This window comes from Coregonus clupeaformis, chromosome 9 (assembly GCF_020615455.1).
Source record: "Coregonus clupeaformis isolate EN_2021a chromosome 9, ASM2061545v1, whole genome shotgun sequence".
Taxonomy (NCBI): Eukaryota; Metazoa; Chordata; class Actinopteri; order Salmoniformes; family Salmonidae; genus Coregonus; species Coregonus clupeaformis.
This window is the reverse complement of record NC_059200.1, coordinates 36,872,237-36,889,882: the sequence shown is the minus strand read 5'-3', so window position 1 is coordinate 36,889,882 and position 17,646 is coordinate 36,872,237. Positions and strand designations below refer to the sequence as shown.

The following is a 17,646-nucleotide window of genomic DNA, read 5'->3' as shown; positions in this document are numbered from 1 at the left end:
ACGGTATTTATTTATTTATCAAGACATTATCAATGAGTGTAAAGTTAATTAATCGTGAGTTCATCAATAGTTAATTCAATCAATAGTCAATAGTCACTGCGAGCCAACATGACTCTCAAAAGCCGTGACAGCCGCAATTTACTTGAAGTAAAGGCCATTTTTTAAAAGACCCGGCGAAGCTCCATTGCCTTCTTTAATCATGCAGAGACGGGCAGCGTGGAGGTCTCGTCGTTGATTTTGCTGTAAAGGGGAGAAATTGTGCTTTACAATGGTATTAATATTACAGTTGACCTGACAATTTTTGGTGCAACAATAAGGTCAAGTGTACGTAACACTGTGATGTACGGAACACCATTAGGTAGCAGTACAGCAGGATAATTTTCTCAGCCATAATCACATGCGACCGCTGGATCATCAGCACGGAGCACTGTACACAGTTGTACGGAATACATATTAGGAACTCTGTCACCCCTCCTCCTCAGACCTCACCCCTCAAGGTCCCGTGTAGTTCAGTTGGTAGAGCATGGCGTTTGCAACGCCAGGGTTGTGGGTTCGATTCCCACGAGGGGCCAGTATGAAAAAACAAACAATTTATGCACTCACTAACTGTAAGTCGCTCTGGATAAGAGCGTCTGCTAAATGACTTAAATGTAAGTATCAACCCTGCACTAGTCAAGTGTCACCATCCCTCTTAAACCCTCCTCACCCCTGCATTGGTCAGTTATCACCCCTGCTCTAGTCAAGCCTCACTTCTCCTTCTCACCCCTTGCACTTATTCACAATAATTAGCTTTTCCATTGGCCGAAATACATGCTAAGAGCTGACAACCACAACAACACATGTGGAGTTATAAGCTTGACTAGTGCAGGGTTGATACTTGACTAGGGGAGAGGTGAGGGTTGAAAAGGAGGAGTGACACTTCACTAGTGCAGGGTTGATATTGACTAGGGGAGAGCTGAGGGTTGAAAAGGAGGAATGACACTTGACTAGTGCAGAGTTGATATTGACTAGGGGAGGGTTGAGGAGGGGGTGTGACACTTGACTAGTGCATGGTTATCATTTGACTGGGTGAGATCTGAGGAGAAGGAATGATGAAGTTATAATATGTATTCCGTACATTGCTGTTGATTTCACTTTGCACAAAGGCCAATAGCTCATCCAAGTCCGTGTGGTTCCTCCTTCTGAAAATACCCTATCTGCTGCACAACCTCTTCAAGGTCCTAATACTTATGATAATATGGTTATTTTGTGTTAAAAGAGTCTTGCTTTCCTTGTTATTAAAGCCAATTCTAAAGTATAGTTTCACCAGGTCATCTAACTCAAGCATTTTAACAGGGAGCCAGGGAGGCATGCAATTAACCAAATCCCCTACATTAATCTTGAAATATAACTGGAACATTATTCTCACAATTTCGACTTTATTCTAAACATTTTGACATTATTCATGAAATTAAATGTACTCTTTATTCTCAAAATTGAATTTAAACTTTATTCTGGAAATAATGTGACTTTATTCTAGAAATGTTTAGATTTTGAAGTATTATCCATGAAAAAAACACACAAAAAAGTACATCACCGTTTTTTTAAATTATTTTTTTTGCTTGGCCCTAATACTCTTCCGAACTGAAAGCATATGTGTGGGGTATGGCTTTGAGATATTAATCACACGCCGATTTGAAATGTTTGCGTCCTAATGAAGTGCAGCACCTTGAGAAGGTATTGTTTGGAGTCCAGACTGCATGCAGTTTAAATGACATTGAGTTGTCCTTGGTTTGAGAGCAGCGCTGGGAATTCTACGGGAAAAATATCTTCCTAATGGGGTTCAACAGGGGTCCATCCTGGCAGATTGTTCCTCAAACATCTCCTTCACTTTGACAGCTTCTATAGCATTTTGATTAGACATTGCTAGAATAGCACTAGCTTCTATTAATTACAGTAATAGGCAATAGCCACATTAGCCAGACCTGTCTAGAAGGTTACTTGCAGGTTACTTGAGGAGATCGCGACGTGTGATCTTAAATAGCTGTGAGCAAAAACGTTACAACCCTGCTAATGGCAAGTCATGAAATGGTTCTAAAATATGCATGAAGTACAAGTATATTGACAGATTCTCAGGCTTTTTGACTGAATGTTGCTAAAACCGAATTAACTCAAAATCAATTCAAATTGTATTTGCCAAATTGCTTCATAAACAACAGGTGTAGACTAACAGTAAAATGCTTACTTACAGGTTGTTTTTCAACAATGCATGATAAAGATATATATATATATTTTTTATTTAATAGAAATAGTGACACGAGGAATAAATACACAGTGAATAACGAATAACAGTAACGAGTAAAAGTAACATGGCTATATACAGGGAGTACCAGTACCAATTCGATGTGCAGGGGTACGAGGTAATTGAGGTAGCTATGTACATATACAGTGCCTTCAGAAAGTATTCATGCCCCTTGAATTATTCCACGTTGTCACGCCCTGGCTCGGGGGACTCTCGTATGTTGAGCCAGGGTGTTAGTTTCTATGTTTTGTTGTGGGTTCTAGGTTATTGTATTTCTTTGTTTGAGTGACTCCCAATCAGAGGTAACGAGTGTCAGCTGTTGGCTCGTTGTCTCTGATTGGGAGCCATATTTAACTATCTGTCTTTCACGTTGTGTTTGTGGTTTCTTGTTCATTTCGGTTTGTGTGAAACCGTAGACGTCACGTTTTCGTTTGTGTTTTTGATCGTGTGATCATTTATAGTAATAAAATATGTTCACCTTCAACGCTGCGCATTGGTCCTCTATGTTAGACGAGCGTGACAGAAGAAACCACCAAGATGGGACCAAGCAGCGTGTTCAGGAGCCATCGCCAGGGAGATCCCTCACAGATCTCCTTCGCCTCCTGGACTGGGTCAAGCCGAGGGAGGAAGACAAGGGCTTGACATTATGGCAGAAGGGCGAGAAGCTGGCGAGGGATATGGAGACGTGGTCCACGGGTAGGAGAGACGCCCCGAAAATTTTTAGGGGGGGGCTCACGACGGCGGACCAGCAGGAGGCCGCGATAGAGCGGTCCAGTGGGTTGCCGGAGAAGGCCGCCGGGTTACGGGGGCCACTGGTAGAAGAGGGGATGGAAGGTGTGGAGGCACGGCGAGAGGTACTGGCGTGTGTTGCCAGTCCGGTCCGGCCCGTTCCAGATCCCGGTGTAGAGCCAGTGGTGTGTGTCCCCAGTACGGTCCGGGTCTATTCCTGCTCCCCGCACCCGAACCTGCGGTGCGCGTCGCCAGCCCAGTCCGGCCCATTCCTGCTCCCCGCATCAAGTCTGTGGTGCGTCTCGTCAGCCCGGCTCTGCCCTGTCCTGCTCCCCGCACCAGGTCTGTGGTGCGCGCCAGCCCAGTCCGGCCCATTCCTGCTCCCCCGCATCAAGCCTGTGGTGCGTCTCGTCAGCCCGGCTCTGCCCGTTCCTGCTCTCCGCACCAGGTCTGTGGTGCGCGTCGCCAGCCCGGTCCGGCCCATTCCTGCTCCCCGCGTCAAGTCTGTGGTGCGTCTCGTCAGCCCGGCTCTGCCCGTTCCTGCTCTCCGCACCAGGTCTGTGGTGCGCGTCGCCAGCCCGGTCCGGCCCATTCCTGCTCCCAGCACCAAGTCTGTGGGGCGGTTCGTCAGCCCTGTCCGGCCCGCTCCTGCTCCCCACACCAAGCCAGTGGTGTGCGTCGTCAGTGCAGCACGGCCCGTGCCTGTTCCCCACACCAAGCCAGTGGTGTGCGTCGTCGGTCCGGCACGGCACGTGCCTGTTCCACTGGAGCCGGATCCGCCGCCTAGGCGGAGTGCCCACCCGGTCCCTCCCCTGTTGTGTTTCGTTGGCGCGGTCGGAGTCCGCGCCTTTAGGGGGGGGTACTGACACGCCCTGGCTCGGGGGACTCTCGTATGTTGAGCCAGGGTGTTAGTTTCTATGTTTTGTTGTGGGTTCTAGGTTATTGTATTTCTTTGTTTGAGTGACTCCCAATCAGAGGTAACGAGTGTCAGCTGTTGGCTCGTTGTCTCTGATTGGGAGCCATATTTAACTATCTGTCTTTCACGTTGTGTTTGTGGTTTCTTGTTCATTTCGGTTTGTGTGAAACCGTAGACGTCACGTTTTCGTTTGTGTTTTTGATCGTGTGATCATTTATAGTAATAAAATATGTTCACCTTCAACGCTGCGCATTGGTCCTCTATGTTAGACGAGCGTGACACACGTTGTTGTGTTACAGCCTAAATCGATTTTACACACAATACCCCATAATGACAAAGTGAAAACATGTTTTTAGAAAAGTTTGCACATTTATTGAAAATGAAATACCGAAATATGTCATTTACATAAGTATTCACACCCCGAGTCAATACTTTGTAGAAGCACCTTTGGCAGCGATTACAGCTCCTTTTTTTCTATTGTTTATTGTTTGTGTTCTATTAAACTCGCCAACTGCACCTGCTTCCTGACTCCCAGCGTCTGAGTTACAACAGGCTTACTTCTTTTCACTCTGTCAATTAAGTTAGTATCGTGAAGTAACTACAATGTTGTTGATCCATCCTCAGTTTTCTCCTATCACAGCCATTCAAATCTGTAACTGTTTTAAAGTCCCCATTGGCCTCATGGTGAAATCCCTGAGCGGTTTCCTTCCTCTCCGGCAACTGGGTTAGGAAGGACACCTGTATCTTTGTAGTGACTGGGTGTATTGATACATCATTCAAAGTGTAATTAATAACTTCACCATCATCAAAGGGATATTTAATATTATAATTGTTTTTACCCATCTACCAATAGCGAGGCATTGGAAAACCTCCCAGGTTTTTGTGGTTGAATCTGTGTTTGAAATTCACTGCTCGACTGAGGGACCTTACAGATAATTTTATGGGCTCTATTTTCAGCTGGCGTTAAGGTAGCGCTAGTGTCAAACGCACGTTAGTTTGCAATTACGTCATGTAAAACTTGGCGCACTGACATTTTCCAGCCCTAACACCAGGTTCAGTAATTTACCTGTCTAACATCTGCAAGCTTGTGCTCAGATGGGAGAGGTGGAAATATTTTAGGCATGTCCTTAACATGATCCAAAGTGCTAATATCAGGCAGCGCTGGTTGGGATATTTAACACCACCAAAAGCTGGTTTTAGCAGCAACGCAGTTGGTTACGGCATGAATTTTGACGGCGGAAATTAAGCCTATACAGCCGTGACGCACACTGCCCATTTGTGCATGGAATAAGATGTGCTTTTGGTGCCTGTGTACTTTGTATTTAGAAACATAAAACAGTAAAAAAAGAAATCCTCCCCAATGTAATCAAGTAGGCTAGTCAAGACCGTTGATAAAGTGTTTGGCTCGTGAGACTGCTTGGAAATAAATCTTAATCACCAAAGCTTTATTATTAAAAGATCAAGTTTGAGAGGAGCAAAACAGTGAGCTAACATTCTTGTATCTATGAATTGTATTCAGGCCTACATTACATACAGTGGGGAAAAAAGGATTTAGTCAGCCACCAATTGTGCAAGTTCTCCCACTTAAAAAGATGAGAGAGGCCTGTAATTTTCATCATAGGTACACGTCAACTATGACAGACAAATTGAGAAAAAAAATCCAGAAAATCACATTGTAGGATTTTTAATGAACTTATTTGCAAATTATGGTGGAAAATAAGTATTTGGTCACCTACAAACAAGCAAGATTTCTGGCTCTCACAGACCTGTAACTTCTTCTTTAAGAGGCTCCTCTGTCCTCCACTCGTTACCTGTTTTAATGGCACCTGTTTGAACTTGTCATCAGTATAAAAGACACCTGTCCACAACCTCAAACAGTCACACTCCAAACTCCACTATAGCCAAGACCAAAGAGCTGTCAAAGGACACCAGAAACAAAATTGTAGACCTGCACCAGGCTGGGAAGACTGAATCTGCAATAGGTAAGCAGCTTGGTTTGAAGAAATCAACTGTGGGAGCAATTATTAGGAAATGGAAGACATACAAGACCACTGATAATCTCCCTCGATCTGGGGCTCCACGCAATATCTCACCCTGTGGGGTCAAAATGATCACAAGAACGGTGAGCAAAAATCCCAGAACCACACGGGGGACCTAGTGAATGACCTGCAGAGAGCTGGGACCAAAGTAACAAAGCCTACCATCAGTACCACACTACGCCGCCAGGGACTCAAATCCTGCAGTGCCAGACGTGTCCCCCTGCTTAAGCCAGTACATGTCCAGGCCCGTCTGAAGTTTGCTAGAGTGCATTTGGATGATCCAGAAGAGGATTGGGAGAATGTCATATGGTCAGATGAAACCAAAATATAACTTTTTTGGTAAAAACTCAACTCGTCGTGTTTGGAGGACAAAGAATGCTGAGTTGCATCCAAAGAACACCATACCTACTGTGAAGCATGGGGGTGGAAACATCATGCTTTGGGGCTGTTTTTCTGCAATGGGACCAGGACGACTGATCCGTGTAAAGGAAAGAATGAATGGGGCCATGTATCGTGAGATTTTGAGTGAAAACCTCCTTCCATCAGCAAGGGCATTGAAGATGAAACGTGGCTGGGTCTTTCAGCATGACAATGATCCCAAACACACTGCCCGGGCAACGAAGGAGTGGCTTCGTAAGAAGCATTTCAAGGTCCTGGAGTGGCCTAGCCAGTCTCCAGATCTCAACACCATAGAAAATCTTTGGAGGGAGTTGAAAGTCCGTGTTGCCCAGCGACAGCCCCAAAACATCACTGCTCTAGAGGAGATCTGCATGGAGGAATGGGCCAAAATACCAGCAACAGTGTGTGAAAACCTTGTGAAGACTTACAGAAAACGTTTGACCTGTGTCATTGCCAACAAAGCGTATATAACAAAGTATTGAGAAACTTTTGTTATTGACCAAATACTTATTTTCCACCATAATTTGCAAATAAATTCATTAAAAATCCTACAATTTGATTTTCTGGATTTTCTTTCCTCATTTTGTCTGTCATAGTTGACGTGTACCTATGATGAAAATTACAGGACTCTCTCATCTTTTAAAGTGGGAGAACTTGCACAATTGGTGGCTGACTAAATACTTTTTTTCCCCACTGTATACAGTATGTATATATCTATCTATCTATCTATCTATCTATCTATCTATCTATCTATCTATCTATCTATCTATATATATATATACGTTCAAAAGTTTTAGAACACCTACTCATTCAAGGGTTTATATTTTTTCTATTTTCTACATTGTAGAATGATAGTGAAGACAAAAAAAACTATGCAATAACACATATGGAATCATGTAGTAACCAAAAAAGTGTTAAACAAATCAAAATATATGTTATATTTGAAATTCTTCAAATAGCCACCCTTTGCTTTGATGACAGCATTGCACACTCTTGGCATAATCTCAACAAGCTTCATGAGGTAGTCACTTGGCATGCATTTCAATTAACAGCTGTGCCTTCAAAGTTAATTTGTGGAATTTCTTTCCTTCTTAATGCATTTGAGCCAATCAGTTGTGTTGTGACAAGGTGGGCGGGTATACAGAAGATAGCTCTAATTGGTAAAAGACAAAGTCCATATTATGTCAAGAACAGCTCAAATAAGCAAAGAGAAACGACATTACATCATTACTTTAACACATGAAGGTCAGTCAATACGGAGCATTTCAAGAACTTTGAAAGTTTCTTCAAGTGCAGTCACAAAAACCATCAAGCGCTTTGATGAAACTGGCTCTCATGAGGACCGCCACAGGAATGGAAGACCCAGAGTTACCTCTGCTGCTAAGGATAAGTTCATTAGAGTTACCAGCCTCAGAAATTGCAGCCCAAATAAATGCTTCACAGAGTTCAAGTAACAAACACATCTCAACATCAACTATTCAGAGGAGACTGTGTGAATCAGGCCTTCATGGTCGAATTGCTGCAAAGAAACAACTACTAAAGGACACCAATAATAAGAAGAGACTTGCTTGGGCCAAGAAACACGAGCAATGGACATTAGACGGGAGACATTTGTCCTTTGGTCTGGAGTCCAAATTCGAGATTTTTGGTTCCAACCGCCGTGTCTTTGTGAGACGCGGTGTGGGTGAACGGATGATCTATGCATGTGTATTTCCCACCGTAAAGCATAGAGGAGGAGGTGTTATGGTGTGGGGTTGCTTTGCTGGTGACACTGTCTGTGATTTATTTAGAATTCAAGGCACACTTAACCAGCATGGCTACCACAGCATTCTGCAGAAATACGCCATTCCATCTGGTTTGGGCTTAGTGGGAATATCATTCGTTTCTCAACAGGACAATGACCCAACACACCTCCAGGATGTGTAAGGGCTATTTTACCAAGAAGGAAAGGGTGATGGAGTGATGCATCAGATGACTTGGCCTCCACAATCCCCCGATCTCAACCAAATTGAGATGGTTTGGGATGAGTCGGACGGCAGAGTGAAGGAAAAGCAGCCAACAAGTGATCAGCATATGTGGGAACTCCTTCAAGACTGTTGGAAAAGCATTCCAGGTGAAGCTGGTTGAGAGAATGCCAAAAGTGTGCTAAGCTGTCATCGAGGCAAAGGGTGGCTATTTGAAAGGGTGGCTATTCTCAAATATAAAATATATCTTCATTTGTTTAACACCTTTTTGGTTACTACATGATCACATATGTGTTATTTCATAGTTTGGATGTCTTCACTATTATTCTACTATGTAGAAAATAGTAAAAATAAAGAAAAACCCTTGAATGAGTAGTTGTTTCTAAAACGTTTGACTGGTAGTGTATATACAGTGCATTCGGAAAGTATTCAGACCCCTTGACTTTTTCCACATTTTGATACGTTATAACCTTATTCTAAAATTGATTTTTGAAAAGAATCCTTGTCAATCTACACACAATACCCCATGACAAAGCAAAAACTGTTTTTTAGAAATTTTAGCAAATGTATTAAAAATAGAAAACAGAAATATCTCATTTACATAAGTATTCAGACCCTTTCCTAGGAGACTCAAAACTGAGCTCAGGTGCATCCTGTTTCCATTGATCATCCTTGAGATGTTTCTACAACTTGATTGGAGTCCACCTGTGGTAAATTCAATTGATAGGACATGATTTGGAAAGGCACACACCTGTCTATATAAGGTCCCATAGTTGACAGCGCATGTCAGGGCAAAAACCAAGCCATGAGGTCGAAGGAATTGTCTGTAGAGCTCCGAGACAGGATTGTGATGAGGCACAGATCTGGGGAAGGGTACCAAAACATTTCTGCAGCATTGAAGGTCCCCAAGAACATAGTGGCCTCCATCATTCTTAAATGGAAAATGATTGGAACCACCAAGAACCTCACGGCCAAACTGAGCAATCGGGGGAGAAGGGCCTTTGCCAGGGAGGTGACCAAGAACCCGAAGATCACTCTGATAGAGCTCTAGAGTTCCTCTATGGAGATGGGAGAACCTCCCAGAAGAACAACCATCTCTGCAGCACTCCACCAATCAGGCCTTTATTGTACAGTGGCCAGACGGAAGCCACTCCTCAGTAAAAGGCACATGACAGCCCGCTTGGAGTTTACCAAAAGGCACCTAAAGACTCTCAGACCACTAGAAACAAGATTCTCTGGTCTGATGAAACCAAGATTGAACTATTTGGCTTGAATGCCAAGCGTCACGTCTGGAGGAAACCTGGCACCATCCCTATTGTGAAGCATGGTGGTGGCAGCATCATACTGTGGGGATGTTTTTCAGCGGCGGGGACTGGGAGACTAGTCAGGATCGAGGGAAAGATTAACAGAGCAAAGTACAGAGAGATCCTTGATGAAAACCTGCTCCAGAGTGCTCAGGACCTCAGACTGGGGCGAAGGTTCACCTTCCAACAGGACAACAACCCTAAGCACACAACCAAGACAGTGCAGGAGTGGCTTTGGGACAAGTCTCTGAATGTCCTTGAGTGGCCCAGCCAGAGCCTGGACTTGAACCCGATCTAACATCTCTGGAGAGACCTGAAAATAGCTGTGCAGCGACGCTCCCCATTCAACCTGACAGAGCTTGAGGGGTTCTGCAGAGAAGAATGGGAGATACTCCCCAAATATAGGTGTGCCAAGCTTGTAGTGTCATTCCCAGTAAGACTCGAGGCTGTAATCGCTGCCAAAGGTGCTTCAACAAAGTACTGAGTAAAGGATCTGAATACTTATGTAAATGTGATATTTTGTGATTTAATTTGTAATCAATTTGCAAAGATTTATAAAAACCTGTTTTTGCTTTTTCATTATGGGTTATTGTGTGTAGATTGATGAGGGGAATTTTTTTTAAAATCCATTTTAGAATAAGGCTGTAACGTAACAAAATGTAGAAAGAGTTAAGGGGTCTGAATACTTATTGAATGCACTGCATACATTATTTTTAATTTTTTTACCCCCTTTTTCTCCCCAATTTCGTGACATCCAATTTCGATCTTGTCTCATCGCTGCAACTGTCCAACGGCCTCGGGAGAGGCGAAGGCAGGGTCATGCGTCCTCCGAAACATGACCCGCCAAACCGTGCGTCTTAATACCCGACCACTTAACCCAGAAGCCAGCTGCACCAATGTGTCGTAGGAAACACTCTTCAATTGACGACCGAAATCAGCCTGCAGGCGCCCGGCCCGCCACAAGGAGTCGCTAAAGCGTTATGAGCCAAGTAAAGCCCCCCCGTCCAAACCCTCCCCTAACCAGGACGACGCTGGGCCAATTGTGCGCCGCCTTATAATTGTATTAAAACCAAACTTTTTTTCACTGTCCTGGTTTTATGGTGAGAACGTCCGTGGCGCGCATGCAATGCAACTTCTGGAGAAGTGTGAATGCGATCTGTAAGATGGTTCCAATATGTATAATAAAACATTATATTTGGGAGCAGTATAAGGGTGAGTGGACATTCTCCCTTTCTCTTTATATTGGATCTTTGTCCAGCTACTATGAAAAGTTTAGATGTGTGTAAAACCCTCTGTAGTCTGCGTTGTTTTAATATTATATGCCCACGGGAAGCAATTATGGTGCCTGTAAGTGTATTTAGACATAGCCTATTTAAAACAAGTTGTTGTTTCATTTTGTTTAGAATTTGATTTGAATTATTTGCAAAAGAAATTGTGAATGTAATCATACTTATTGACAACATTTGGCATGTACATGCTCAGCCATAATGCAATTTACAGTAGGCCTAGCCCCTATATCAGTGTGTCAACATTGAAGTCATGCAATTACTTAGAACAATGTGGACTGCAAACAGGTTCAAGTTAACATATTTAGCAAAGATGGGATAGGTCTACATTTTTAAATTTTGTTTGAGGTTGTGTGTGGGTGTGTGGCGTAGTGCTGAGCGATTAACCGAAATGTCGGTTATTTTTCGTTTTTTAAACAACTATACTGAACAAAAATATAAACGCAACATGGAAAGTGTTGGTCCAATGTTTCATGAGCTGAAATAAAAGATCCCAGAAATGTTCCATACGCACAAAAAGCTTATTTCTCTCGAATTCTGTGCACAAATTTGTTTACATCCCTGCTAGTGAGCATTTCTCCTTTGCCAAGATAATCCATCCATCTGATAGGTGTGGCATATCAAGAAGCTGATTAAACAGTATGATCATTACACAGGTGCACCTTGTTCTGGGGACAATAAAAGGCCACTCTAAAATGTACAGTTTTATCACACAACACAATGCCACAGATGTTTTGAAAAAGTGTGCAATTGGCATGCTGACTGTAGGAATGTCCATCAGAGCTTTTGCCAGAGAATTGAATGTTCATGAGCTGCCTCCAACGTCGTTTTAGAGAATTTGAGTACGTCCAACAGGCCTCACAACCGCAGACCACGTGTAACCACGCCAGCCCAGGACCTCCACATCTGTGTTGTTCACCTGCGGAATCATCTGAGACCAGCCACCTCGACAGTATATGAAACTGTGGGTTTGCACAACCTAAGAATCTCTGAACAAACTGTCAGAAACCGTCTTAGGGAAACTCATCTAAGTGCTCGTCGTCCTCACCAGGATCTTGACCTGACTGCAGTTCGGCGTCGTAACCGACTTCAGTGGGCAAATGCTCACCTTTTTTTATTTTTATTATTACCCCTTTTTCTCCCTAATTTCGTGATATCCAATTGGTAGTTACAGTCTTGTCCCATCGCTGCAAGTCCTGTATAGACTCGGGAGAGGCGAAGGTCGAGAGCTGTGCCTCCTCCAAAACACAACCCAGCCGAGCCGCACTGCTTCTTGACACAATGCCTGCTTAACCCGGAAGCCAGCCGCACCAACGTGTCGGAGGAAACACTGTACATCTGGCGACCGTATCAGCATGCACTGCGCCCAGCCCGCCACAGGAGTCGCTAGTGCGCGATGGGACAAGAACATCCCTGCCGGCCGAACCCTCCCCTAACCTGGACGACGCTGGGCCAATTGTGCGCCGTCCCATGGGTCTCCCGGTCGCGGCCGGGTGCAACAGAGCAAATGCTCACCTTTGATGGCCACTTGCACGCTGGAGAAGTGTGCTCTTCAGTGTGCTATTGCTATGGACAACAAACACAATTGCATTTTATCAATGGCAATTTAAATGCACAGAGACACCGTGGCGAGATCCTGAAGCCCATTGTCCTGCCATTCATCCGCCGCCATCACCTCATGTTTCAGCATGATAATGAACGGCCCCATGTCACAAGGATCTGTACACAATTCCTGGAAGCTGAAAATGTCTCAGTTCTTCCATGGCCTGCATACTCACTAGACATGTCACCCATTGAGCATGTTTGGGACGCATGTACTACAGCGTGTTCCAGTTCCCGCAAATATCCAGCAACTTTGTACAGCCATTGAAGAGGAGTGGGACAACATTCCACCGGCCACAATCAACAGCCTGATAAACACTATGCGAAGGAGATGTGTCGCACTGCATGAGGCAAATGGTGGTCACAAACAGAAACTGACTTGTTTTCTGATCCACACCCCTACTTAAAAAAAAATAAAGGTATCTGTGACCAACAGATGCACATCTGTATTCCTAGTCATGTAAAATCCATAGATTAGGGCCTAATTTATTTATTTCAATTGACTGATTTCCTTATATGAACTGTATGTAACTAAGTAACATCTTTGAAATTGTTGCATGTTGCATTTATATTTTCGTTCAGGGAAATTGACCTGACGTTGGTACAATTATTTGAATTCCATTGTTTTTTTGTTTTTTTGTGAGCTCAATGCGCTGCAGTTTCTCTAGAGATAAATCAGATCATGCCCGAACTGTGCGATGTAGTTGGGAGCTGTAGTTTCCAACAGGCCAACAATGTTCTAAATAGTTTAGCGCAGAAAACGTGATAATTAACTACAATGACCATAATCCATTGTGCGGCAAGTTGTTCAGTCTGTGTTTCTTTTATACCTGCTATGTAAGAGACAGAAGAATGCGCGATCAAAAGGGGATATATAGAGAGCAGTTGCTTTGCGAGATATTGGTATTCAGCAGTCATTTAAATAAGTATGCCTTATTTACTTTGAAGAACTACTAAAATAGTGATTTTGTCAGACAGCATAGGCAGCAGCTCTATAGAGATGAGATGACTTGGAATGAAATAATAAAGTCATCAAATAAAACAAATGTAATATACACAACAACTGGAATATTTTAATAAAGTAAAATATTGTGAGTAACTGATAGTTAATAAGTGATAAGCAGTCATGGGGAGTCACTACCATTATGGGACTTTTAGTACCACTTGACTGTAGTCAAATGACCTAGTGGCCTCATGGGTGGAATGTTATTAATATTTTAAATAATTTCATAATTCATAAACATTATTTTTAAAAACCTGCAGAAAATCCGGTGTTTCTATGTTGAACAGTTTTGTTATATTTCAGTCTTCTGTGATGTATATAAAGTGTAATATTGTGATACAAACTCAAAATTGAATACATTTCAACTCTATATCTGACATGGTACAGGAGTCTTTTTTTTTAAGCCCATAACCATGTATGTGAGGTGTATACTTTTGTTTCAAAGTAGATTTGTTTAAGACTACCAAGAAACACTCTGTGTGACCCTGATTTAGCCCACTGCAGTAAAAGGTGAATCGTTTTATTCTGTGTTGTTACAGCATTCAACCCACATAATGCATAGTGCATTTAATGTTAAAAACATTAAATACAACTATTTTTTTCCTGATATGTTTTTAAAGAATCTAACCAAATCAGAACCGACTTCACTGTGTGGCGTCAGTATGCATGTTCACGCATGCCGTGTGTGTGTCGCATGTAGTGTGTGTGTATGTGTGTGTTGGGACCTCAGTGTAAGTTTGTGTGAGTACAGTGAGGGAAAAAAGTATTTGATCCCCTGCTGATTTTGTACGTTTGCCCACTGACAAAGACATGATCAGTCTATAATTTTAATGGTAGGTTTATTTGAACAGTGAGAGACAGAATAACAACAAAAAAATCCAGAAAAACGCATGTCAAAAATGTTATAAATTGATTTGCATTTTCATGAGGGAAATAAGTATTTGACCCCTCTGCAAAACATGACTTAGTACTTGGTGGCAAAACCCTTGGCAATCACAGAGGTCAGACGTTTCTTGTAGTTGGCCACCAGGTTTGCACACATCTCAGGAGGGATTTTGCCCCACTCCTCATTGCAGATCTTCTCCAAGTAATTAAGGTTTCGAGGCTGACGTTTGGCAACTCGAACCTTCAGCTCCCTCCACAGATTTTATATGGGATTAAGGTCTGGGGACTGGCTAGGCCACTCCAGGACCTTAATGTGCTTCTTCTTCAGCCACTCCTTTGTTGCCTTGGCCATGTGTTTTGGGTCATTGTCATGCTGGAATACCCATCCACGACCCATTTTAAATGCCCTGGCTAAGGGAAGGAGGTTCTCACCCAAGATTTGACGGTACATGGCCCCGTCCATCGTCCCTTTGATGTGGTGAAGTTGTCCTTTCCCCTTAGCAGAAAAACACCCCCAAAGCATAATGTTTCCACCTCCATGTTTGATGGTGGGGATGGTGTTCTTGGGGTCATAGGCAGCATTCCTCCTCCTTCAAACATGGCGAGTTGAGTTGATGCCAAAGAGCTCGATTTTGGTCTCATCTGACCACAACACTTTCCCCCAGTTCTCATCTGAATCATTCAGATGTTCATTGGCAAACTTCAGACGGCCCTGTATATGTGCTTTCTTGAGCAGGGGGACCTTGCGGGCGCTGCAGGATTTCAGTCCTTCACGGCGTAGTGTGTTACCAATTGTTTTCTTGGTGACTATGGTCCCAGCTGCCTTGAGATCATTGACAAGATCCTCCCGTGTAGTTCTGGGCTGATTCCTCACCGTTCTCATGATCATTGCAACTCCACGAGGTGAGATTTTGCATGGAGCCCCAGGCCGAGGGAGATTGACAGTTCTTTTATGTTTCTTGTAGCCCATTCCAGCCTTGTGTAGGTCTACAATCTTGTCCCTGAGCTCTTTGGTCTTGGCCATGGTGGAGAGTTTGGAATCTGATTGATTGATTGCTTCTGTGGACAGGTGTCTTTTATACAGGTAACAAGCTGAGATTAGGAGCACTCCCTTTAAGAGTGTGATCCTAATCTCAGCTCGTTACCTGTATAAAAGACAACTGGGAGCCAGAAATCTTTCTGATTGAGTGGGGGTCAAATACTTATTTCCCTCATTAAAATGCAAATCAATTTATAACATTTTTGACATGCGTTTTTCTGGATTTTTTTGTTGTTATTCTGTCTCTCACTGTTCAAATAAACCTACCATTTAAATTATAGACTGATCATTTCTTTGTCAGTGGGCAAACGTACAAAATCAGCAGGGGATCAAATACTTTTTTCCCTCACTGTATGTGGGTAGAGTCCAGTGTGTGCATAGACTGCCATTCATTACAGTAAGAGGCTATAGCCAGACGCCTCTAGAAGTGGGGTTAGTCGCTGTTTACTTGATGAGATAGCAACATGTGGTCTTAAAAAGCAGTGGGCAAAAATTTTACAACTCTGTTAATCCTGTAACCCTGCAAGTCGCGAAAAGTACAAGTCAAACACAACTCTTGTCAAGATTAAGTTAGTCAAAAACCTTGCATTCTCCTTCCTAATCTACAGCTGCAGAAGTGCCCTCCAGTGAAGTTAACATAACATGGCCGACTACAAGAAAACGTTCCCATGCAGGCTCTGGGTGGCCCTTTAACATAGATCAAAGCTAGAGCAACATGAGACGTTACTCATGTATATTTGGCCACAGAAGCTGTATCTCTTTTCAGAAAGCATTCGTCTTCCCTCTAACGACATATGATGAGGGATCTCCGTCTCTGACTAACAGGGTCGTCTGGATTGTCTATGCGTGCCTCCCAAATGGCACCTTATTCCCTATAAGGCACTACTTTTGACCAGAGCCTTATGGACCAAGGGGAATAGGGTGCCATTTTGGACGCAGACTTTGTTTTGGCCCAAACCCCCGATAACACGATCCTTCTAACTAGGCAGGGGATGTTAGTGACTGGGCGTCCATTAGGCCTTTAGATCCCCATTACAACCCATGAGGGAATAGGCACGGTGCTACCTTGTCATTTAGGTACTACTGGATGTTAATGCCAGTGGTAATGACTGATTACTCAGGGTTTCAACCTCACAGTTTAGGGCCTTGAAAGCTGGTGCTGGTTGATGAGTAGTTCTAGTGGGCGGAGGCTGTTGGGAAGGTTATTGCGAAAACAAACTTATATCAATGGAGCGAGGGTCAAAGCAAACGTGCTCTTCATGTCAACAACATAATTTTCCATCATATGTTTCATACAGTGAAAAACATTTACACATTGTTTTTTCCAGAGTGGTTTTGTCTTGATACTACGTGGGTATGAAAGTTGCAAAATGTGAACAAAAATATAAACGCAACAATTACAGTTCATTACAGTTACAGTTCATATAAGGAAATCAGTCAATTGAAATAGATTAATTGGGCCCCTAATCTATGGATTTCATATGACTGAGAAAACCAGTCAGTATCTGGTGTGACCACCATTTTGCCTCATGCAGCGCGACACATCTCCTTCGCATAGAGTTTATCAGGCTGTTGATTGTGGCCTGTGGAATATTGTCCCACTCCTCTTCAATAGCTGTGCAAAGTCACTGGAAATTAGCAGGAACTGGAACACACTGTAGTACATGCGTCCCAAACATGCTCAATGGGTGACATGACTGATGAGTATACAGGCCATGGAAGAATGGGAATTGTGTACAGATCCTTGCGACATGGAGCCGTGCATTATCATGCTGAAACATGAGGTGATGGCGGCGGATGAATGGCACGACAATGGGCCTCAGGATCTCATCACTGTATCTCTGTGCATTCTAATTGCCATCGATAAAATGCAATTGTATTCATTGTCCGTAGCTTATGCCTGCCCATACCATAACCCCACCTTCACCATTGGGGCACTCTGTTCACAACGTTGACATCAGCAAACTGCTTGCTCACATGACGCCATCTTCCTGGTACAGCTGAAACCAGGATTCATCTGTGAAGAGCACACTTCTCCAGCGTGCCAGTGGCCATCGATGCTGAGCATTTGTCCACTGAAGTCGGTTACGACGCCAAACTGCAGTCAGGTCAAGACCCTGGTGAGGGTGACAAGCACGCAGATGAGCTTCCCTGAGACGGTTTCTGACAGTTTGTGCAGAGATTCTTCGGTTGTGAAAA

The 17,646-nt window shown here is 43.5% G+C and overlaps 1 protein-coding gene across 5 annotated transcripts in view; it reads right to left on the bottom strand.

Annotated features, from left to right (window-relative positions):
- The window catches only part of LOC121573909 (CAP-Gly domain-containing linker protein 2-like), a 92,719-nt gene that overhangs the window by 56,404 nt on the left and 18,669 nt on the right, over positions 1–17,646 (bottom strand). The gene's annotated exons all lie outside the window — the stretch shown is intronic.